We start from the raw sequence: 26,114 nt of genomic DNA on the forward strand, positions 1-26,114 counted from the left end.
ATGTAACTCTCAGTCCAAAGCCAAAGGTGTGAACATCCAGGAGAGACTTGGTACTTGTGTAAGTCTTGGAATATAAAGGCAAGGCCGGGCATGATGATTCACTCCTGGAATCCCAGCACTTTGGGAGGCCGAGGTGGGCAGATCATGAGGTCAGGAGTTCAAGGCCAGCTTGGCCAACGTGGTGAAGCCCCGTTTCTACTAAAAATACAAAAATTAGCTGGGCATGGTGGCAGGTGCCTGTAATCCCAACTACTCAGGAGGCTGAGCCAGGACAATCATTTAAATCAGGGAGATGGAGATTGCAGTGAGCCGAGATTACGCCATTGCACTCCAGTCTGGGTGACAGGGCAAGACTCTGTCTCAAGAAAAAAAAAAAAAAGAATAAAAAGGCCATGGAGTCTGGAGTTGCTGTCCAAGGACAGCAGAAAAAGAGTGCATCTCAGTTCTAACAGATAGACAGGTTTGTTTTTTTTCTCCAGACCCCCGGCAGGTTAGATAGTGCCCACCCACATTAAAGGTGGAAACCATCACAGTTCATGTTCATCACCATTTAGGAATTCTTAGGGAAATCAATTACTACAATTTGTTCTGCCTTTTCCTCAGTAGTGCATATTTTTCACATCTTACATGTTCAAAAATTAAGCAACAGTTACTAATATGGTTATTCTGTAATTATAACTACATTTTCAGTTGGTAGTATATCTTACCTCTAAAATTTTATAATCAAGTATAATTATTAATATTGTAAAATGCAGTCAGCACTTCAACAGCATAAGTGTGAACTGTGTGGGTCCAATTATACGTAAGTTTTCTTTTGCCTTTGCCACCCCTGAGACAGAAAAACCAACCCCCCTTCTTCTTCCTCCTTCTCCTCAGCCTACTCAACCTGAAGACAGAAAGGATGTCCCTCTTCCACTTAATGAACAGTAAATATGTTTTTTCTTCCTTCTGAGTTTCTTAATAACGTTTTCCTGTCTCTAGCTTACTTTATTGTTAGAATACAGTAGGTGTTAATTGAATCTTTGTGATATGGGTGAGGCTTCCAGTCAGCAGTGGGCTTCTACTATTTAACTTTTTAAGCAGTCAATGGTTATGCTCAGATTTTCAGCTGCATGGAAGTCAGCACCCATAACACCAGCATTGCTCTAGGGTCAACTGTGTATTGAAAAGAATAAGACCAGAAAATAATCCATCTTCTTAATCTCTGCTTTCTTTCATACTCAACCACATGTTTTTGATGGCAATGGTAGCTGGTCTGGAACAGCCACTGCAAAGACGCCAGCTGCAGGGGAGGAAGTGCGGCCCGGGTTACACACTCCTCAGGGCGGTAGGAACTGGGAACAGGCAGGAGCCCATCCCCCTACAGAGCTGGCAGAGTGGGAGCCCTGTGGTCTTGGGCGCAGCTACAGCTGCCCAGCTGTAGCTTCAGATCCGAGCATCCCTGTATTGTCAGGGGCGCAGGAAGCTCCTTGCCACCGCAGGCTTGAAAGTTCCTGCTCCTGTTGCCTGACCTCTCCCCACTCCTGGCGCCCACTCTGGTGAGGATCAAAGTTGTGGCAAAGCCTGGGTGCTGTTGCAACCAGACCGGGTGTGTGTGCGCACGCTCAGGGTGGCACTGAAATGCCAGCCTTCTGCCACCTCAGCCCCCTCTGGACTTCGGGCACCGACGAACATGGGATAGAGGCTGAGGAGGGGCTGAAGTCAGCTTGGCACAGGCCACCGCTTGGTAAGAACAGCCTGGGCACTGTGGACTGCGTGTTGATGGCAGGAGGCAAACAGGTTCCTGGGTGGAAAGGGATTAGTCCCACGTGAAGCCCCACCTTCAAGGCAGGGACGGCCTGAAGCCTGGTGGCCGGGCTGTCAGATCCAGGTGGAGTGGGAACTCATGGTGCTTTTTACCAGCCTGCCCATGGCTGCCCATGGATGAATCAGCACGTACTTTCTCCCTTCTGAGACCGTAAAATCCCCGAAACCAGCCAAACTCACATAGACATCAGGATGACTTGCCTGTGGAAAGGAGCTACCCATTCTGGTTCTCCGCTCCACTGAGAGCTGCACTCATCACGACAACTTGCATGTGAACGGAACCACCCACTCCAGGTCTCCTCTCTGCTGAGGTGGACACTCATTGGGACAACCCGCCTGCGGAAAGGAGCTGTCCACTTCCGGTCCTCTGCAGCCGTTCTGTCAATGAAGCTCCTCTCTGCCTTGCTCACCCTCCACTTGTCCGTGTACCTCATTCTTGTCGTGGAACAAGACCCTGGGACCCAGTGAATGGTGGGACTGAAAGAGCGGTAACACAAACAGGGCTGAAACATGCCCACCGCTCGCCACTTTGCGGGCGACGAGGAGAAACGAGCTTCTGTGGCCCTTCAGGAATCCCAGACCTAGAGACTCCTGAGCCAGGGCTGTGACACCCTCTTTGGGGCTCCGCAGTTTCTGGTGTCTCCAAGCTTCCGGGTGCCATCGTATTTCCCAGTGCCTGCAGTGGAAGCCATTTGTGGTAACGCCTGGTCCAGCCAGTCTCGCACGGAACCCACGCCTGTGCTGGCGCCTGGAGCTGCCTGCCCAGTGGCAGCAAGCACGCCTGGCTGTGTGCAGTGGCCAGACCCCGTGCTTATTAACACACCCCTTGCTACTCCTCACCAGGCTCGCCCTTGGCAGGTGTGGGATCCGGGTCAGTATTATGAGCCAAATACAGCCTGCTGGGGCGAGTGAGCAGAAGAGGCCAGCGGGCCCGTGTAAAACTCAGGCAAAGGCACCACCAGCCACAGAGGTTTCCAACTGAAAAAGCGACACGGTAAGGATCCTATGGCATTTACACTATAAAATCTAGTTTACGTATTGTTTAGCCTTTAAATTACAATATAGGCGTTGACTATTCAAGATGCTATAGTCCTCTTTTCAGCTTAGAAAGGTCACCACAGTGAATCATTTTCGATTCAGTGTTAATGGAGTCATAAGTCTTGTTAATCTGGTTGGAAATAAAGTAAGTTGAGCCAAAGTAAAGTAATTTTTAGATTTCTAGAGCAACCTTTTTGGATAGCATTAGATATAATGTTTATATACTTTTCAGTTAATGTATTATTTTCCTCATATATACATTTAACCTTTGCCACAAATGTATAATATATGTAAAGATTTTGGAAGAGTCTTGGGAAATATTGTAATTAACCTTGATGATGGTGGTGGTGGTAGTTACACAGACTTGCTGGAGAGTCACTGGCTTGAAAATATTATTTTTAGACAGTATAATAGGGTTGCATAATAAAATGTTGAGGCCAAATCCCAGAATTTAAAATAGTTAAGACAGCACATGTTTCTGTTTGGAGCAGGAGTGCTGGCAGACTCTGTTTCACCTTTAAATTCTTAGTAGCCCTAAAGGCTCTTCAGTGGAAACCCAGTGTTATTGATCCTTGATATTTAGTTAACACATAGAATGCATATGTCACTAGATTCAGGCTTATTCAAGTTGGAGAAAAACTCAGGAACCATAGAAATGGGACATCAGATGATCATGGTTTAGATTAGTATAATACTTTTATATAATTATTGGTACCCACTCTTTTTATATCCCTTTCTCTGAAATGAAACTATTTTGAGGCCACTACTCTGTTTTGGGCAAATGTTAAGATGTAATTGACCTTATGATCATGCCAGCATTGTTCTTGGCTCTTAAACTTCTGGAGCATTCCAAGTTTATAAACTGCAAAAAAGAAACAACAAAAATGACATTTCACTAATCTGACCCATTTATTCCAAATACACCATGAGAGTCAACTGCAGGTTTATCAGAAGAAACAAGTCCCTGAACTCTATCTCTCTGGATTCATGGATTGACATTTCTTTGCTCTTGAAAAAGACTGAAGTCAGACAACAGTATTGTTTAGCTGAAAACATTAAAAAACAACAACAACAAATCTCTCTAAGCACATAAATTACTCCCCTTCTACACATGCACACACACACACGCACGCACACTCACACATGAGCACACAGCTACACACAAAGAGAAAACAAAGTTATATTTTTTCAGATAATAAAATAATTAGAAAGACAATTTTATAAATGTATGTAATACATCATTTAAGTTTAGAATATCTGATTTTGTGTGGCTCAGGTAAATAAATAAACCATGGGTCAACAATCTAGCCATTAAGAAAAAAAAATGATCAGGATTGATTTTCGAGAATTTGGAAACACACACACTAATCCAAAAATGTGACACTGACTGAGAAAGTGTTCCTTCCTTAAGTCTCTACATCAATTAAAAAATTACTACATTAATAACTACATGAGAACAGATCATTGACAGTTTCTTATTTTTCTTTCAATGAAAGGCATTTATCAAAAATATATTAAAACTCTATTGATCTTTTGAAATGCAATACATTTCAAGGTTGACATTTAAACATAAACCCACAGTTTAATATTGTTCTTAAACTGAAATGTAGTTTTTTCACAGAGATAAAACACTGCAGTATTGGAATAAAGAGACCTTCTGTGAGTAAAGCATTTATTGAAGAGCATCTCTAGTAGTGGATTAGAAGAAAAGATGCCTGTGATGATGAATTTTATGATTCAACTTGTCTGGACTATGGGTGCCCATTTGGTCAAACATTATTTCAGTGTGTCTGTGAGGGTGCTTTTGCGTGAAATTAATATTTTAATTGTTAGACTAAGTAAAGCATATTGCCCTCTCTGATGTAAGTAAACCTCAGGTTATCAGATAAGGCACAAAATGGAACAAAAATGCTGACCTCGTATGAGTAAGAGGGTATTTTCCTGTCTGATTGCTTGAGCAAGAACAAGAGATTTTTCCTGTCTTTGGACTTGAACTAAAACATTGGTTCTCAGACTAGAACTGATACCATCAACCCTCCTGGTTCTTAGGCCTTCAAACTCACATTGGGAATACATTATTGGCCCTCCAGGGTCTCCAGTGCACTAATTGCAGAACATGGGGCTTCTCATCCTCCATAATTGCATGAGTCCATTCTTTATAATAAATCTCTCTCACACTCTCTGTACATATGTATGTATATATTATCTCTCTTTATATAAGATATAATACCTATATACATATATAACATGTATGCATATATTATATACAGATACATGTTGCATATTATACATGTTATGCATGTATATGTGTGTATATACACATGTGTGTATATGTGTGTATATACACGTGTGTATATACACATGTGTGTATATGTGTGTATATACACATGTGTGTATATGTGTGTATTATACACACACACACAACACAACAACACACATCCTGTTCTGTAACTCTGAAGAAATCTAACACAATACTGTAGGTATTCAAATTTTCATTATCATAATTACTTTATTTTATCTTTATCTTTCTAGCAGTGAATATCACAGATTATTGACTTCATTTGGAACATAAATAAGTTATTCCAAGTATTCTAATATCAATAAAATATTATATGAAATATTTACATACTTAAGGACTGAATCTTGACAAAAGTAAATGACTTTTTTTAGGTTTGATCTTCGCAGTGGCCTGTGGCTAAGACTGATATTAAAGGAAGAATTAAAATCCTGAATCAATCATGAACTTTAAAGGTACAATATTTTGCTTAAAGTAAAAATTATTTTTGTTTGCTTGCTTGTTTGATTTACTAGTGAACAATATGGATGAGATAAATTATACAATAAAAGACACAGAAAAACTCTATTAACTTAGTGTTTACTCATATATGTATATATGCATATACACACACAATAAAAAATACTAGTGAGGCACTTCAAACTTGTCCAAATATATACCATTTAACAAATATTCATTGAGTGCCTGCTTCATGTCAGGCACTATCCTGGGTACTGAAAAGTTAATAGTGAGCAATACACATAATACTCCCTGTCCCCATGGCACTTACATTCCAGCAGGGAGAGACAAGGGGTGGGTGGTTTAGTGATACGTGTGCTCCAGTCAAAAGGATTCAGAATCAGATTCTATTAGAAACCAGTGCATGCCCATTTAGAAGCTGAATGACCTGGGGCAAGTAATTTAATCCTTCCAACTCATAAATTTTATCTTTAGAACTCAGATAGTCATATTGTCTTAGGGGAATTTGGGACAAGATTAAGAAGAATATCTTTTAACTTGTCAAGGTTTATATTAATAAATCAGTGTCTTTTGTCAATTTGAACCCCAAGACATTAGGAAGCTGAGGAAGATCAGTCAGAAGTAACTTTTTATGAAGATGTTTTTTTCCCCCTCTACCAAAGCTAATATGGAATAATAAATATAGCTGTTGACTCTTTTTCCTAATCTTCTGATGCTTAAGTCTTTTTTCTTAATACTTTAAGTTACCAATCCTAGATTCCAGGTACCATGTTTGAAAAGGGGTGAACAAAATGTTTTTGTTTTTATGGACATATTCTGGACATGTCACTTCTCCTCCTTGAGATAATCTCCCTTCCTCCATTAAGCCTACAATGATTGACTGTGATGGCACCTAATTACAATTCTTTCATTCTCATTTGCATCACTAAAGAACCAGATTGTCTATTCACCCTCAGAGATATCACAAGGTGACAAGCAAGAAAGAATTTCTCAAAATATAATGGGGGAAACAAAGACAAAAGAACATTGTATTATATTTTCTTGTTATAACTGAATTAAATTGCATCATAGGAATGGAATGGCTTAAGCCTGGCTCTAATAGGCTCTTCTTGTAATAATTTACCAATTTCAAATATTCATAGATGATAAAGTATTGTTACATGGAAAAGGCCTCAAATCCCTCAGTCCACTAGATGCAGGCTTATTCAAGTGTCCCTGGATATATCTCTATTCCTATCTCTATCTCTAGTTCTGTATGCATGTATGTGTATGTACATGTATACACAAATTCAAACATATACATAAACACATATATGCACATATACACATAATACATATGCATCATGTTTGGAATGTGTACTAATGAGAGAGCAGGTGTACTAGTCAGTGTTTTCCAGAGAAACAACCATTAGGATGTGTATGTATGTACAGATAGATAGATAGATACGTAGATAGATAGATAGATAGATAGATAGATAGATAGATAGGTAGATAGACAGATAGATAGATAGATCGATATTTTTAAAAATAAATTGAAGTTGACAAGTCTAAAATCTACAGTGTGGGCTGGCAGGTCAAGGACCAAGAAAAGCCCATTTTTCAGTTCTAGTTCAAAGACTGGCCGGCTGGAGACTCTGGAAAACTGATGGCAAGGGTGATGTCCAAAGACTGTCTTCTGGACAATTCCCTGTTGCTTTGGGAGACTGATGTTTTTGCCCTTTTCAAACCTTCACCTGATTAGATGAGCCCTAGCCACATTATGGAGGACAGTCTGTTTAGTCAAAGTTTACCAATTTAAATGCTAATTTCATCCAAAACGCCCTCCAAGTTGACACATAAATTAAGCATCACAACAGCATATGGAAAGAGCTTAGTTGTCAGTAGTTACTATGGAACATGTATTATCGTTCTTAATTTTAAAGTAAGCCTGTGTGTGTGTGTGTGTGTGTGTGTGTGTGTGTGTAAGACAATTTTTTTAGTCTTTTAGACTTATAAGAACAAAATGTGATATTATCTATAAAAGAGTTTAGCAAACTGCAAAGTTCAATATAAACCTAAGGTGGGGTTATTATTATTATATATCTATATATTTTTAGAGATGGGGTCTTATTCTGTCTTCCAGGCTGGAGTTCAGTGGTGCCATCATAGCCCACTGCAATTTCAAACCCCTGGACCCAAGCAATTCTCACATCTCAACCTCCTGAGTAGCTGGGCCTACAAGAGTTTTAGATATTGGCTATCTAAAAATATATATATATATTTTGTAGAGACAGGGCTTCATTATGTTATCCAGGCTCAAACTCCTGGCCTCAGGCAATCCTCCTGCCTTAGCCTCCCAAATAACTGGAATTGCAGGAATGAGCCAGTAAGCCTGGCATGGAATCATTATTATTATAAAAGTTTTTGGAGTCATAATTATGTTGAATGTGCCTTTTAGATACCTAAAACCTGTGACTCAAAGAGCAATGCTAAATGTGTCATCATTTTAAAATCATTCTTATCATCTTTGTTGGCATTATCAGAATTTAAGTATAGATAGATAGATAGATAGATAGATAGATAGATAGATAGATAGATAGATGCATAGATTGTTCTGTTTCAGTCTTTTAAATTTCCAATGTGAAATTTGCTCTTTCTTGAAAATTGCATTTAAACATTTAAACCACATGCATTTATTAATCTTTCAGATACACGGACTACTTCCTATTTTTCATGTCAAATATCTGGTATTATTTTTGAGTGCCCTCATTCTTTATCTAAACTTTGAAATTAAGTACAAAATTCTGAATTTATGGGAATTATGTATTGATGAGTTTTAATATTAAAAATTAAATTATTTTAAAATACTAAAAATTATTCCATGATAACAGACATTGTACTTTTGCCAAAACAAGTGTGCAGTTCCCTGGCTTTATACTTGTTGTGGCATATACTTTTTCTTTAATTGTTGACACTATTGGGAACATACCAGGGGAGATGTAGTTGACACTATTGGGAACATACCAGGGGAGATGTCCAGTCAGAAGAGGCAACATTGTTGATTGCATTTAGAAATTATATAAGTAAACATTGATTGTAATTGTACATTCTAAAATTAAGAACATTATTTGGCATATGATAAGCACGCAATAACTGTTTAATTAATTACCTCTGGCTCTTCCTGAGTTTTGCTGGTTATCAGATTTTAACTAAGGAAGGTAAAAACACAAAATTAAAATTCAATTTATCCTCTTATATTAAAATAGGTTGAAGAATTTCTCTTTGTCACACCTTTATTATAAAAATATACTGCATCATGAAACTATGAGAGAATCACTCTATTGTCAACACTAATGGAAAAGAAGAAACCACCAGTGTATATTATGTTTAAGGCATATAGCTATTGGTAGGCAACACATTTAATTTTGTGGTAAAATATGATTCCTGCATTAGAAAATTCAAAAATTTGTATGCTATATCATTGATTTATAATTAGCTTGAAAGCATAACATCAAGTCAAACATTTCTAGGTATTTTCTGTCTGAATTCTTTCAGACTGTTCTTCTTCCACCTTCTCAGAAATAAAAGACTTTACAAATAGTTTCCAATTAACTGACCAAAATGGTAATTGGTAGATGAAACTAAAGGAAATGGTGGCTTAAAAATAAAAAGGCTTAGTAAACATGTAGTTCAAAGGCTTCCTCTTTCTCTTAGCCAATGTTACACAGATATCAGTGCACTGAAGATTTGTCTATTTTAAAACAACTTTTAAAAATTCATATAAGTGCAGTGAAGATTTGTCTATATTACAACTTTTAAAAATTCATATTATGCAGCTATTACAAAATGCTACATGTAAAAACATAGATTAATTTCTTAAAATCAAAAGGCTTTATTATAATTATATGCAATGATTAAGATGAAGTATTGAGAGAAGAATCCAAAGGAGATAATTTCATACCCCTTTGATTATAATCTATAAAGAGAATAAAACCTAAAATTTAAAACTCTCTTTTGTGAGATACATAAAGCATTCCTTCTGGGCATATGTCACAAACAAGTTGTCAGCCAATTTACAAAGTCACCACAAATTCACACTATCCATTTCCTATGAATTATATTTTTACAGGTGGTATTCACACCATATGCACATTGGATTTTCTATATACAAACCAAGTTATTTGATTCATAAGCCAACAAGTGATCATTCCAAACCATAATTTCATACATAAACAGGTTTGCTGCAATCCAGAAGTTAATCACACTCAAATGAATTCATTAACTAACCAACATATTTGCGATAAAACTCCAATCTGTTAGGCACACAAAATTGTCTGGAATTGGATTTTGTTGTTGTTAAAACCATACGGTATTTTATTTTTTCTGAAAGCACATTTGGAAGACCTCTTGCTGTGGCTCTTCATTTGATAATTTTGACACAAAAAAAAGTCATCCCAAAGATTCATTTGGATGTCCATTGCAAATCAGCACAAACAAATGATTATTGAAAAAATAAATTGTTATTGTCGAATGTTTCTGGTTAACAAACTAGAAATATATAAGCACTGTGCTCATGCAAATATTCATTGGACATCATCTACACATAAAGCATTTTACTAATCACTGAGGGGATATGTAAATGTAAGAAATGGTTACCTCCATGAATTCCTTGGAGGAGCTTCCACCAAGGTAAAGAGGTAAGGCACTGACGATTAAGGGGAAAAATATATGGACATGTATTTAAGTAATCAAATATATAATAAAGAAAATAACATGGTACAGGATCACCGATGTTACTGATGTAGTTTGACAAAGGATGCTAGAGAAAGTGGGAACTGAGTTTGTCTTTGATAAAATATATTGCTTTCATATAGATAGCAGAAAAAGACAAGCACCTCAAACCTAGAGAGCATATCCCTTTTTCTTGTTGTTGTTAGGAGTGGTGAAGAATAAGAAAGATGAGGAGAATGGTTAGGCTGAAGAAGTAGATTTGCCTTGGGAAAAGCAGGAGTTATGGTTGTCTTCTTAGAGTCAGGTCAGATTTTGGAAACTATTACAAGGGAGCTGAAAGTGTCAGTCATTTTACAGTGGATAAAACTGAAACATGAAAAGATTAAAAATAGCTTACCTTTTGTTTTAAAAATAATTTTGTATCAGTGTATATACACACTGGACAACCATGAGAGGACTCTAATCTAAGACATTAAAAGTTTGAAAGGAGAAGAAAACAGTCATTTTAGAAAGAAATAATGAAGTCATAAGGCACTAAGTATATGAATAGTTCTTTGTTAAATTGAGATAAGTAAGAACAAATCTACATAAAAATAGAAGTACTCAAAGATGATATATTAGATACAGTAATTGAAAGAAGGAGTGGATAACAAATAATCAAGTAAGTGATTAAAATAACAGTTTTAAAAGAATGGAGTTGTGCTATATAGGAGAGGAAACCATTATTGATGGTGTAAGATGGGAGTGACTCTGGGAAGAAAAGAGTGATGAATTCAGTTACAGAGCTATTTCAGTTAGGTAGTGATAAGTATTTATTTACCTGACCATTGCAAGGCCAGAAAAGTTGTCATTTTAATAAAATATAATGAGTATTCCTACTAGTGACAAGCATAACAATGCTGTACATGACTTCTACTTCCTTTTGATGGGAGTGGACCCACTTCATTACTTCTTTTGAGGTACCCAGAATACTTTTTATATATTTACATATTTAGGAAATTACTTCCAAAGATACTTAATGTGGATTGCATCATAAAATGTACAATTGTATAAATCAAAGTAGGTGAAAAATTAAAACATAATAAACCACATAATATTAGGAATAAGAATAATTTCTAAATTTTTACATGGCATCATCTAATCACTTACTGTTATTAGACCAATGTGACTCTACAATTTTCTATAAATTTTCAAAAGGAAGAAACAGTATCACAATTATTTTATTCCTTTCAGTTGTAGTTTTTGAGATTAACCCCTTCCTAGCTTTGCTTTGCTTTTTTTGTATGCTGTAAATGAAATAATATTTCAAAAAAGTTTACATAATGTTTACAGTTATAATCTGAAAGTAGTTAATGCAAACATGCCACTCTGCTGTCATTACTAGAAGTCCTTTTTCCCATTGTCATTATCATGGACAGAACCATACTTTCTATTAAATCAACCACAGATTTTTGTGTGCAGTTGCTTTTGTTTTTCGAAAATGTATTCTTTGCAACAGGGATCCCCACCGCCCTGCCCCTAGCATGGAAAAATTGTCTTTCATACAACCAGAAATTGATCCCTGGTGCCAAAAACATTGAGGACCACTGCTTTATAACCATGTGTAAGGTGGCGTCAAATATCTTTTTGATGTTTATGAGATCAAAGAAACATTCTTTAATTATGATAGTACTTCATGCATTTTGGTTATTTATAACATATTGTTATTTTATTGCCTGTTTCCTCATTATACATTAGTGAAGTATTATGGGAGACATTGATTTGATTCACAACAACTGGGAACATTTAGTCCTCATTATTGTACTACTTCTATTTAGATTTGTCTACTTTTAAAGATATAAATTAATGGACAAATAACTTGGGATGCTTTCTCCTTGACTTTTTGCTCTGTTTTTGAATAGCTCTCCAAATTACCCTATTCATAAAATTAATTTTCATTTTTGTATCAAAGAACATTTACAAGAAATGAAATACCTTAAAATGTGACTCCCAGTCGGGTATGGTGGCTCATGCCTGTAATCCCAGTACTTTGGTCGGCTGAGGCAGGTGGTCACCTAATGACAGGAGTTCAAGACCAGCCTGACCAACATGGTGAAACCCTGTCTCTACTAAAAATACAAAAATTTGCTGGGCGTGGTGGTGCGAACCTGTAATCCCTGCTATTAGGGAGGCTGAGGCTGGAAAATTGCTTGAACCCTGGAGGCAGAGGTTGCAATGAGCCAAGATGGCGCCACTGCACTCCAGCCTGGGTGACAAGAGCGAGAGACTCCATCTCAAAGAAAAAAAAAAAAGTGATTCCCCATCACTTTATTTTCTTCCAATTATTTTTAGTGAACAAAAAAAGTTTTTCCAAGAAATTAATATTCACTTCCAAGTTATAGTGTTTTCAAGATAATGCATCTGATTTGAAATTTTCTGTTTACTTTTGACATTTTAAAATAGTAACCTTGTATTTAGCGAGTTCTCTAGCAAGAATTTTTCTTCAGGGACTACAAGAATCTTCAGAACTAACAGAAAGTAAAATCTATGAAGTTCAAAATATCAAGATTCCATAAAAACATGAGATAACTTGAACTTTAATATTTTAGCAAATGATATGACAATTTGGTTTTAATATTTCTATTGATCTACACACAACTGGACAAAAAGAAATCACACTACCTATTTCAACAAATTCCCTATATTTAATATAGAGAATTTGTAACAAAGCTGTTGGAAGGCTGTATAAGCAAAAAGAGAAAACAGGATCCAGAGATAATAACTCAAAAAAAAAAAGAAAAAAAATACTTGCAGAACAAAAGGAAGAAGTTACTTTGTCACATCCTAGAGTCTGGGAAGAAGAGCAACACAGATCTGGAACTTCCTCCTGAAGAAGAAACTAATCTGTAGCTGGTTCCACTAAGGAAGAATAATGAGACGGGTTCAAAGAGTGTCTGAAGAAGCTCGTGGAGAACTACCTGCTGCTCTAGGAGGAAAGGTCTACTTCTGGGCAAAAATAGTAAACAAAGCATTTAGTAGGACCTTGTTGCCCTTTCTCTTCCTGCATTCCAATCTCCTTCTATTTCGCCGTATTTGGAGCTGAGAGAAAATTGACAAGTAAACAATACAGACTATACCAGTCTACAGCCATTTGTGTTGATATGGCAAATACAAGCAACATGCTTCTGCCTAACAAAATGCGACTCTCCCCAGTACAAAATAAATCTCTCTCACTCTCTCCACAAGAAGCCAGATGCAAATTCCTAACAATCATGGCATCTATCTTTGGCCTCAGTCCCAGCACTCATGTTCATCCTCTTCTTGTTTAGTTACAATCCCACCCTAATATCATGAAACCTAAAAGAAGCATTGGAAAGTTAACCAATAATCCTTATATAAAATGATAATGGAAATGAGGAGTGAAAAAAAAAGTACTGAAAGATAAAAAGTAAATAAATAATTGGCATATTATTTTGGGGTCAATTTTGAAGGAAGATAATAACCATAAAAGATCATGACTAAAACACTGAATGAAGAGTGAGTACAAAAATTCTATAAAAAAATTAAAGGCTTATGTCCTATGTTTTTTTAAATTTCTAATTTGATGAAAAGTTTTCACTGTTGTAAAATAAAGGTATAATTTACCGTGGAAATTTTTGTGGTGTAATTATTTATCATGTTTTATGCTGACATATATTTTCTATTGTAGAAATTTGAATCAGATAAATGTAATTTCTCATCTATGATATGGTGAGTTTTTGATGAATAATACCTGTTTTTCAATCTTAAAATTAACAAATTTCTGAAAGATTCCTAACCTATTATTAAATTTGCTATGTATCCATGTTCTCTGGTATTTTTAGTTTATATTCTACATAAGCTAGTCATAATTGCCATACATCAAAATCGCTATACAGTTAGGAATTTTTCAAATACTTGTAGCAACATGAGTTTAATAACAGAGAATTAAATATCAAAATGTGTAGGTTAAAATTAGCATAACTTATGGATATCTGGATAATATAATGTTATAAGAGAATTTTAACAACCACCGTCATTCATTTACTTAATAGCTCAATAGTGAATTTTGCTGCATAGTAATCCAAATATCTTACTGGTACGGACTTTTCAGGTTTTGTTTGTTTGCTTGTTTTCAAGGAGATAACCAGAAAGAAAAAAAAATTCTTTCACACTTTTGAACTCAGTTTAATTTCAAACTACACAACCATGAATTCTTCAATCCTAGGAAGTGATGATCACAGAGGGAGCTCATCCTTTCATCACAGAGTTGAAGAATTATTTTGCTTTGTGCAATTCTACTGGATACATTTTGACAGATCTTCAATTTTCATTTATTTTGTAATCAAAAGGAGTCATTTCCTTGTCGCTGGTACTGGTCTGAGTAGTTCAGAAGGAAGAAACAGAAACAGCAGGGGCAAAGTGTATGATATTTGAAACATCAATTCTCTCTAAATTTTGCTGAAAATTAAAATGACAGTTAATTTATTTATCTATTAGCAGAGTCAAAGCCATTTATATGAAAAATAAATTCAATGGGTAACCATGCAGATGTTTTGTGGTTTTGAAGCTTTTTAGTTGCTACAAGCAATATTTATGGACAAGACCGGCAGGTCTCTTTATACACTGAATATAAAGGGAAAAGGAGAAGAAAAAAAAGTGAAAAGAAGAAATATAATGTGAATAGAGATTTTTTTAAAACCATAATAATTAAACAAAAAGTTTCATTTAGTGAGAAGTAACTTATTCTAAATTCAAGATGTCAGATATAGTTTTTGTTTGATATTATCTCATATCTCAGAATCTTGTTTTATTTCATATTGTGAGACTTCCACTTGGAAAAATATTGGTGTTGGTAATCATTCTTATCCATGTTTGTCTCCCCGACTTCATCTTTTCTCATGATGACAAAAAATTTCCTGAGCTTATTTAAGCACATTAAAACAAATTATGAGAATTGTTTCATGTAATTCTCTCAACACTATGAAGTAGCTACTATTATAATCTCCACTTTAAGTATCTGAAGGCTAGTGATGTTAAGTACTAATTTAAGGTCTAGGGCTGCATTGTAACTGTGGATTAGAAAAATATGTCTGCCCTTAGCAGGCATAGAAATTAGTGTGGTCTGTGGGTGGGCAAGCAGACCTCTGGCTGGCTTTCATGTTGATTAGCAATTTTGGCCCAAAACATTGGTATGAAGATCACCCTGAACAACTCTGCATGATGTCCCTACTGAGGTCACACAAACTGTTATTGATGAAACTGAGATTCACTTCTTCCAATACGTGTATTTGTCACTACTACACTCTTTTGACACTCAACTAACTCTAGTGAATACTTCAAACTTCAGATTGATTGTCTCTTCTTCCTACAAATTCCTTTTCTAAGTGTGCCCCTCTGAATTGGGTACCTCTCCACAAGCTTCAATCAATCTTGTAGATATTTCTGACAAGAATTCATCATATTGACTGAGACTGTGAAGTTACTTGTATATTTTTCTAGGTGATCAGTAAACATTACTATAGTACATACTTTCTCAGAACCTGCCAGACTGTCATATATTACGACTTCAATAAATATACACGAATATGAGGAAGTTCCATTGTCCAGTAGAAATTTGGTAAAGGCATGTCAGGAGCTAACAAAGCCTGAATCTGATCTGAATCTGAATTCTGAATCTGAAAATGTGGAATAACATGAAAACAAAACAAAACAAAAAACAAGTAATAGAGGACTTATGAAAGGATAACTTTTTCTAGCAGTCTATCCCAGTTGAGTGTACATTGGAAAACTGACATCACAGCTTCAATGACCCATGAAGAAGCACTGAAGGGTTAAACTTCCTCTTTCACTGCCCCCTCTCTAGAGCTTTCCCTTTTTATGCTATGTTTCAATGTGTTAGTATTCTATGTTTCATTGAAATAAGGTGTTATGTTATCATATAAATGAGACCAAAGTATATATTGACTTCAATATATAAAAACCTTAGTTCAAAAACAACTCAAAATACCCTCTGGCCCACATGTATTTTGCTCTTCAGTATGACATTTAAAAGAAAGATAAGAAAATGGAATGTCAGTTTTTTTCTAAGTCACTACTCAGTTGACATTTCTAAATAGCACAGGATTATAACAACATTAGATATAACTTGACTAATCATCTTACATTTGACCTCAATTTGTGAGCACATTTGTAATCACATGTCATCAAATCCTATTACTCTATCAGAGTTTTAAAATACCATTCAATAATAAGATCCCCATAAGAAACTAAGCATTCTCTATGCCTACATATGCTAGGTAAAATAATATACACATATAAATTATTTTGTCTGTCATTTCAAAAGTCAAACTATTATACAAAAAGTGGCTAAAATGTATAGAAATATGACCCATGATATGTTTGTTTAGGATACTGAAATTTCCTTGATTCTTAATTTATGTGTGTATTTGCCAAAAAGTTAAGAAATCTATACAAATTTCCAATTTATCATTGGTATTTTACCCTTGTAATTTAATGGATGTGTTTCCCACATAATTAGAAGGAAGACTAAAGGCTTGCAGGAATTCCACAGAGCCAGGGCTGTAACTGAATTCAATAAATTTGTGCTATGTTGAAGTTTTTAATTTTTTGCTTTCTAACTTGCTACTTCTCAACAATGTATGGGTAAATGGGTTTAATATGTAATTTTTCTTTGAGAATGCTAATGAGTCTTAAGAATCAAACTCTGGGCACCTCTAGATTTATAAAAATATATCAATAATTGTCCAATAATGAGAAAAGACCAAACTGAAGTATATATGAATGGTAGCATACTTTGCAAATTGTATATAACCTATACACTGACATAATGCTTACCACATGCTAAACACTGTGTACATGCTTTACACACTTTGCTAATTTAGTTCTCATTTCAACCCTATAAAGTAAGTTGTATTATAATCTCTATTTTTCATATGAGAAAACTGAGCAACAAAGAGAGTATGTAACTTGCCTAAGGTCACATATTATGTGACAATCTGGATTCATACCAATGCAGTCTGGCAGCAAAACACAGGCTCTTAAATGGTTTTCTTGCTACTTGCCTAACATTATACATAAAACAAAATAATATGATTACAAGTGCAAAGCTATTTTAAGAAGATGAATGTTTAGAAACAGAAGGAAAGATAATGCATATGCATTTGCATAGTTATCTCAGCTTTGAAATAAAATGAAAAAGGACTGATGAACATATGTAGTCAATTTCTTATGACTGAAGCCTATTCACGTGCACGGTGTCTATGTTGTGGGCTGCAGTTTCAGACTAACCTGGAATGTATAGTGAACTGGTAAATCAGGCTTACTATATGTCATTTATTGAGGTACTGAAGTATTTTCTTGTGAAGAAAGAGGCAGCCTGTTTCAGTGATGCAGTAAGGGCACACAATACCTGGGTTTGAAGTCTAAGTCTTTATTTTATTAGCTGTGTGACCTTGAGCAAGTTGCTTAACCTCTGTGTGCCACAGCTTCCTCATTTGTGACATGAAGCTAATAACAGTACCTGATTCTGTTATTGTAGTGAGAATTAAATGAGTTCATGTTAAGAGAGTATTTACAACAGCACTTGGCAGAAATTAAGTGCTATACAATTGTTTTTCAGTTAAGATGAATTCAAGGATATCAAACTTGACTGCATAAGAGAGTATCATGTTTGGAGAGAAGAAATAATTTTATTGCGAGACACAAAGTGGTGTCTGTCACTTAAATCCTTCACCAATCTACCTCCTGTACTCGTGGAAAAAAAGGAATCAGTAAGTTAAATCTACAATAGTGCTTTTTAACCAAAAATTTACTAAAATTGGGGTGGGGGTAAAAATAAGCTTTATGAAACATAGTATAAAAAATAAATAAGCATTAGCTTTTGCCCTCAATGAACCAAACGTAACTTCAGCACATTGAAGAATGGAGTACCATGAAAAGGCATAAGTGGGGCTAGTTGAAGTGTTGTGGCACTATGAGGAAGCCGGCATTGCAGCAGGAGCAGCAGTGCCCAGGAGTCGATAGTGCAAAGCAGGAAACAACTGTGTGTTTTCCCTGTAATAGTAAGGGTGGTCAGTGGGTTAGGGAAAATAGTCTCACTATAAGATAAGTACCACTTGGAAGGGATTCTACTTCTCATGTATCTTATCAGAAATCTAGTGGAGAAACTCTAACATACTTTGGTACTAGTCTATCATTTATACTTAGGAAGATAAGTAAACATGGATTTAAAATTTCTTCTTTATGCAGCTTTCAGTTCCATGAGTATACAGTTATATAATATTTTCATCTAAGATCATTGTCACCATACTCATTTCCATCAGATGTGTATAAATGGCAATCCTATCTTACATTTAACTTTTCTAACCCATTTTTTTCTAACTTAATTCAGTCTTGTCACCCAAGTACTGAATACTAATATATTAAACATCTAATTTTGTAGTTTAGTTATCTGAGTTTGTAAAATCTGTTTCAATGTATATCCTAAGATTTAAGTAGAAAAACATTTGAAGAGGGCAATGTGGAGGAAAAAAAGGAAATTTTTAAAGAATATAAACTAGTCCCTTTAAGTTCAAAGAGAACATAAAACAGGGAGGTAAAAAAGAGGGTAAAATAAATTAATGAGAGTTGTGTTCTAAAGATATTAGATGGTGAAAACAAATGCTTTACAGAAATGCTCCAGTTCACAAAATAATCATTAAGTGTTATTTGAAAAATATAACTTTCAATCCTTGGGTATTTTGAGTTGAAGCTACCTCATTGTGAACTATGAAATATTCTCCATGTGTATAGTTGCTTAACATTTTTCTCATATGTTAAGTGTTATAGTTTGATGACACTCATAATCTCAACTGAAATGATAATGGATCTTTTCCAGGTTTGACACGGACTCTTGTTTTACTATTTTGGGGTATTTTTAATGATCTGTGGGGCTGGTGCATTAGTCTTCATTGTTCATTTTAAATATATTTCATGTGAAATTTTTTTCTGTTGATTAAAGAATTTGAAAGTAGAGAAAATAACAAAAACAAAACAGAAACATTACCTATAATCCCATCATTCAGGGGCAAAAATGTTTCCTATTTTAATATATTTTCCTCCAGTGTATCACTTTTAAAATGATAAATAACAGTGTAGCTCTCTTATTTTAAAACAAATAAAATATGATGAAGACAACTAGAAGTCAGGTGCTGTAACTGGAGGCCAAAGACCAGCAGTGAGAGCCCTCTATTTAAATCCGGGGTCATAAGTGTAACAGATAAATACATTAAGGAAATGGAAAACATTCAGCAACCACAAGGCTGGCAGGTTGAGAGGGCTGGGGGCTGCTGATTCAAGAGCTCTTCCTCCTGCTAGTTTATCATCCACACTTCAGAGATCTTTATGGAAATGACCAATAAGCCAGACTAGTGCAAATAAGTCCACTGAGGTAGTTCTTAATACCCATTCTTATCAAATTGAATCACGATGGAACTAATCTTCTACAAATTATTTCAGAGAGTTGACATTTTATGTGCACATTAAACCTACCTGGAAAGGGGCCATCAATCTGGAGAGGAGCACAGCTGATTTCTGTCAGGCTTCAACTTGGTATTTATTAAGCTAAGTCTGCATATCCTTTAGCACTGAGTGAAACATGACCATCCTTAACTTACCCAAGGTAGAGGCAGCAGGAGAAAACAAAGCAGCTAGGAAAGAAAAGAAAATACAATTGTGTTTTACAAAGAGCTAGATCAAATAAGTGTATTTAATAACTGTCAGCATTTTGACTTCAGATTAATGTACAGATTACACTGATTCAACATGGTTTAAAGGATGCAACTGTCAATACTGACTCATTTGCTTTGTAACTATTTACTTCAAGTAATTACAATTTCTAAAAGCCAGTGGAAGAAATATTTATTGCGTGACCACAATAAGACATGACAGTACTTAAATGGAAGGTTCTAGGTATGTATGAACATGTAATGTACAATACATTTATTTTTTTGTGGAGATGTAAATAACACATTTTCAAGGCAGAGTTTAGAGGATCGAATACTGGGTAGCAAGACCAGAAGTTTAGATAATGATATCAGATCATTATTACATACAACCAGACAGTCTGTCTCTTATATAATTTATTTGCCTATGACGTTGTAGATAAAGAACATTATCCTGTACATATCCTAATTTTTTCATTTTTGAATCCTTAAAACAGTTCTGAGAAATAAGTTAGTTATTCTACTAAACCTAAATTACTCAAGAAGATATTGAGACTCACGAAAGATGCATACTTTGAGGAAGTTTAGCTTGGACTCAATGTGTTGTAAGTTCGGGGCTGCCGGGCGCAATGGCTCACACATGTAATCCCAGCAGTTTGGGAGGCCGAGGCGAGCAGATCACCTGAGGTCAGGAGTTCAAGACCAGCCTGGCCAACCTGGTGAAATACCGTCTCTACTAAAACTACAGAAAATTAGCAGGGTGTGGTGGCAGGTACCCGTAATCCCAGCTACTCGGGATGCTGAGGCAGGAGAATCGCTTCAACCTGGGAGGCGGAGGTTGCAGTGAGTGGAGATCACGCCATTGCACTCCAGCCTGGGCAACAAGAGCGAAACTCTGTCTCAAAACAACAACAACAACAACAACAACAAAAATCTTTGGGGTCAAGGTTCTAATCATCATGGTATGCTGTTCCTCACAATATAAACTTATGTGCCTCAAATACTTGAGAATTGTCAATTTTAAATAGTTAACCGATTAGGTAAAAGAATCAATTTCTGCCTGATGAGATGGAACATTTTCCCACTTTACATTACACTTCATATTATAGAGTAAATTCATTAATTCTCTGAACATAAAATTTATGTTAATATACTCAAATAATTTTGTGCAGTTTCATCTCCATTTTTCTAATATTTCAGAATCACTAAGCTAACTATGATTTCTGTACCATTAAATTCTAAAGATGTTATTCATGCCTCATTATATTCCAACTCCAAGCAACACTTACTACATTTACCAATTTATCTCTTTCTGTAACACTTTCTTCCCTTGGATTCCTCCTACTTCTCAGATCACATATGTCAGTCACTTTTGCCAGTTCCTCTCTTTCTACCAAATGTTTGTGTTCCTCAAGTGAATCTGAAACCTTTTTTTCCCTATGCTTACACTAGGAAGTCTCATCTTTACTCACAGCTTTAATTATTATCTATATGCAGATGACTTCCAGATTGTGTCAATCAAGACCTAGCCTCCGGACAACATACCTACATATTTGCCTAACTCGCTGGGAGTACCTCTTGGATGTCTGCAACACACCTCAAATTCAGCTCTTTCAAGATTAAATTTGTCTTTTTCTCTTATATTAATGATTCTAACAAAGTAATTTCTAAGCAAATGTGTAGTTCAGCATTAGTTCCATGGAAAACTGAAAAATAATGGCTTAGATAAGGCCATCTGGAAAGAGCACAAGTAAAAATTTTGACCTACAGAAAATACCTTAGTTTGACATCTCATCTGGAGAATTTTTATGCCAAACTCGTTAATGAGTGCAACACTGCCAAGGTGTTTTGGAGCTTTGGTAGTTTAACACTTCACAAATTTCAGTCCAATTTCTTTATATGAATTTTAAAAAAAATGGATCATTGAAATAAATATACTTGACAATGACTTACTTATTAGAATATGTAACAGACCCAGCACTTCGGGGGCCGAGGTGGGCGGATCACCTAAGCTCAGGAGTTTGAGACCAGCCTGGCCAACATGGTGAAACCTCGTCTGAACTAAAAATACAAAAATCAGCCAGACATGGTGGCGGGCACCTATAGTCCAAGCTACTTGGGAGGCTGAGGCAGGAGAATCACTTGAACCCGGGAGGTGGAGGTTGCAGTGAGTTGAGATCTCACCATTGCACTCCAGCCTGGGTGACAAGAGCGAAACTTCATCTCAAAGACAGAAAAAAAAACGTTGCAGAGACTATCAACATTAAAAATTGAAAAATACTCTTTGGTGTTAATTAATTACTATACAAAAATAAAAAAAATAGGGTATAACGATTGACTACAACACAAGTAATGAGCACACTAAGTCTGAATTTCATTCTTAGATGCCATTAATCTGATTTCATTAAAGTCAGTTTTAATCTAAGCCCTATGCTTCTTAAAAGGAATTTGGTTGAAACATTGTTCTGATGTTAATAAAGGAAAAATATTTTTTCTAGTTATAAATTATTTAACATATTACTATATAATTAAATGTTAATACATTGCATTTTCTATAAATTACAATATTCATTCTTACCAAATAAAAATAATATAAACTGATAATTGGCATTATTTTCATACACTCTTGAGAATATGAGCTAATAGGAAAGATGTGCCAATGCTGTGTCTATATGATGGAACTATTTAGAGCAGGAAAAAAATATGTGATCAGTCAATTTTATTCTCTAAAGGTTGTCCTTACTACAGCTTTTAATTGTAACACTATGTCAATTTTTGCTTCCAGACTGTAAGTAAGATTGACCAGTTAGCAACTTTGTGATCATAAATGTATAGCTAATTTAAAAACAAACGTGAAATATTGAAAATTAAAATTTATTTTGAGTCTTATTTTTTGATGTTTGTTTCTATCTTATATTTGGTCCTTATTTGAAATGGAAATTTTGTTGATTTTTTTTTTTTTTGCATATATGTGTGTTCATCAGGGATATTGGCCTGTAATCTTTTTCTCTTGTAGTGTCTTTGTCTGGCTTTAGTGTCATTGTAATAAATAAATTTGGAAGTGTTCCTTTCAATTCAATTTTTTGGAAGTGTTTAAGAAAGATTGCCTTTTTTTTCCTTCTTCTTTAAATGTTCAGTAGAATTCAGTGACCCTGTTAGGTCTTGGGCTTTCTTTGATGGGAAACTTTTTAATTACTTATTCAATCTCCTTATTCATTGTTCTGTTGGGAATTTAAATTTCTTCATGATTCAGTCTTAGTAGATTTTGTGTATTAGATTGTATGCATCTGAGGCTTTATTCATCTCTTCCAGGTTATCCAATTTATGGGCATATAATTGTTCATAGTAGTCTTTTATGATCATTTGTATTTCTATGGTATCAAAGAAATGTCTCCTCTTTTATTTTGAATTCTATTCATCCACACCCTCTCTCATTTTTTCTTAGTCTAGCTAAAGTTTTGTCAATTTTTTTCATTTCCAGAAAACTGAATATTAGTTTTGTTGATATTTTCTATCATTTTTCTAGTCTCTGTTCCATTTATTTCTGCTCTGATCTTTATTTTCTTCCTTAACTTTTGACTTAGTTTCTTTTCCTAGTTTCTTGAGGTAATATTAGGTTATTCTGAATTGTCCTTATTTTTTGATATAGGTGTCTATTGCTATAAAGCACCTCTTAGGACTGCTTTTTCTATATCTCATGAGTTTTTGTGTGTTTTTTTCCTTTTTGTTTTTTTCAACTTTTTTTTTTTTTAATTTTGCTTTTGATTTTTTGACTCTGGTTGTTTAGGAGCATGGCGTCTAATTTCCACATATTCATGAATGTTACAAAAATATTTCTATTATTTATTTGTAGTTAAATATGATTGTGGTTAAGAAGGATACTTGATATAATTTCAGTCTTTTCAAATTTGTTAAGACCTATTTGGTGGCATGACATCTGATCTATCCTGGAAAATGTTCCTTGTGCACTTGAGAACAATGTGTACTCTACAGTTGTTGGATGGAATGTTCTTTATGTGTCTGTTAGGTCCATTTGATCTAAAATGTAGTTCAAATCCAATATTTCTTTACTGATTTTCTGTATGGATGATCTGGCCATTGTTAACAATCTTGTTTTGAAGTCTCCTAGTATTACTGTATTGCCCCAATTTGTTAATATTTGCTTTATACAGTTAAGTGCTTTGGTGTTGAGTACATACATATTTATAATTTTATGTCTTCTGGATGAATTGATTCCTTTGCAAATATGTAATAACCTTTTCTATTTTTAAAATTTTTTACTTAAAGTCTATTTTGTCTGATATAAACATAACTACCCCCGCATCTTTTGGTTTCTAGTTGTATGGAATATTCTTTACAACTTTTCATATTCAATCTGTGTTTGTCCTTAAAGGTGATATGAGTCTTTTGTAGCCAGCATATAGATTGACCTCTTTTGTCTAATGTCCATTCTTTTACTCGGTGTCTTTTTATTGGATAATTTAATCCATTTACATTTGAGGTAATCACTGATAGGTAAGGACTTACTACTGTCATTTTGTTCATTCTTTTTCAGTTGTTTTGTAGATTCTTTATTCCTTTCTTCCTCTTGTCCTATCATCCTATCTTCTTTTGTATTTAGGTGATTTTCTATAGTGGTATGCTTTAATTCCTTACTTGTTGTGTTTTATATATCTACTATATGTTTTTGCCTTTTCTTACTATAAGAATTACATAAAATATCTTATAGTTGCAACAGGTTAGTTAAGCTGATAATAAATTAACTAACTTTGATTACATTTAAAAAACTACATTTTTACTCCATCACTCCACATTTTATGATTTGTGTCACAAATTACATTTTAAATTTTACATTTCTTAATGTATCATTGCAGTCATTTTTTAATTGTTTTATCTCTTAACCTTCATGCTTCAGACAGAAATGGTTTATTCACCACCATGAGAGTTAGACTATTTTGAATTTGTGTACTCATTTTTATTAGTAAGAGTTTGCTTTTATATGTTTTCATTTTACTAATTACCATGCTTTTCTTTCAGCTGAAATAACTAAATAACTCCCTCTAGTTTTTCTTTTCTTTCTTTTTCTTTCTTCCTTCCCACCCTCCCTTCCTTCCTTCCCTTCCTTCCATTCCTTCCTTTCCTTCCTTCCTTTCCTTCCTTCCTTCCTTTCTTTCCTTCCTTCCTTTCCTTCCTTCCTTCCTTTCTTTCCTTCCTTCCTTTCCTCCCTTCCTTCCTTCCTTTCCGTCCTTCCTTCCTTCCTTCCTTTTTTTTTTTTTTTTTTTTGGCGGACTCTTGCTCTGTCACCAGGGTTGGAGGGCAATGGCACAATCTTGGCTCACTGCAAACTCTGCCTCCTAGGTTCAAGCCATTATCATGCCTCAGCCTCCTGAGTAGCTGGAATTACAGGTGTGTGCCACTACACCTGGCTAATTTTTGCATTTTCAGTACAGACAGGGTTTTGCTAATTTGGCCAGGCTGGTCTTGAACTCCTGACCTCAAGTTATCTGCCTGTCTTGACCTCCCAAAGTGCTGAGATTACAGGCACGAGTCACCATGCCAGACTCTTCAGTATTTCTTAAAAGACATGTCTGTTGGTGATATTTTCCCTCAGATTTTGTTTGTCTGGGGACATCTTTATCCCTCCTTATTTCTGAAGAATAGTTTTCCTGGATGAAATACTCTTGATTGACAGTTTAACTGCAGCACCTTGAATATATCATTCCACTCTCTCTTAACACGCAAAATTTCTTCTGCGAAATCTGCTGTTAGCATTATTACAACTCTTTTATAAGTGATTTGCATCTTTTCTCTTGCTGCTTTCAGGATCCTCTCCTTGTCTTTGGTTTTTGACAATATGCCTTAGTGTAGTCTTTGAATTGAATCTGTTTGGAAACTTTTATCTTGCTGTAACTGGATTTTTATACCCTTCCCCAGATTTGGAAAGTTTTCTGCTATGATTTTTTAAAATAAGCTTTATGCACTTTTGTGCTTTTCTTCTTTTTGAATTCCTGTAAGTTGAATATTTGTTCTTTCTATGCTGTCCCACAAATTCCATGAGCTTTCTTTATTCCTTTTTATTTTTT

At 35.1% G+C, this 26,114-nt stretch overlaps 1 long non-coding RNA gene across 3 annotated transcripts in view; it reads left to right on the forward strand.

Annotated features, from left to right (window-relative positions):
• The first annotated feature begins 1,611 nt into the window (after positions 1–1,611).
• LOC134809887 (uncharacterized) overlaps positions 1,612–26,114 on the forward strand; it is a 122,359-nt gene continuing 97,856 nt past the window's right edge. For 2 of the 3 annotated variants that reach the window (XR_010156593.1, XR_010156592.1), the window contains exons 1-3: positions 1,626–2,800; positions 5,515–5,595; positions 17,949–18,099. This is a non-coding gene — a long non-coding RNA (uncharacterized LOC134809887). Of the gene's footprint in view, positions 2,801–5,514; positions 5,596–17,948; positions 18,100–26,114 lie in introns of all 3 variants that reach the window. The other variant, XR_010156591.1, reaches the window with a different exon arrangement.

Source organism: Pan troglodytes, chromosome 3, assembly GCF_028858775.2.
Source record: "Pan troglodytes isolate AG18354 chromosome 3, NHGRI_mPanTro3-v2.0_pri, whole genome shotgun sequence".
NCBI lineage: Eukaryota > Metazoa > Chordata > Mammalia > Primates > Hominidae > Pan > Pan troglodytes.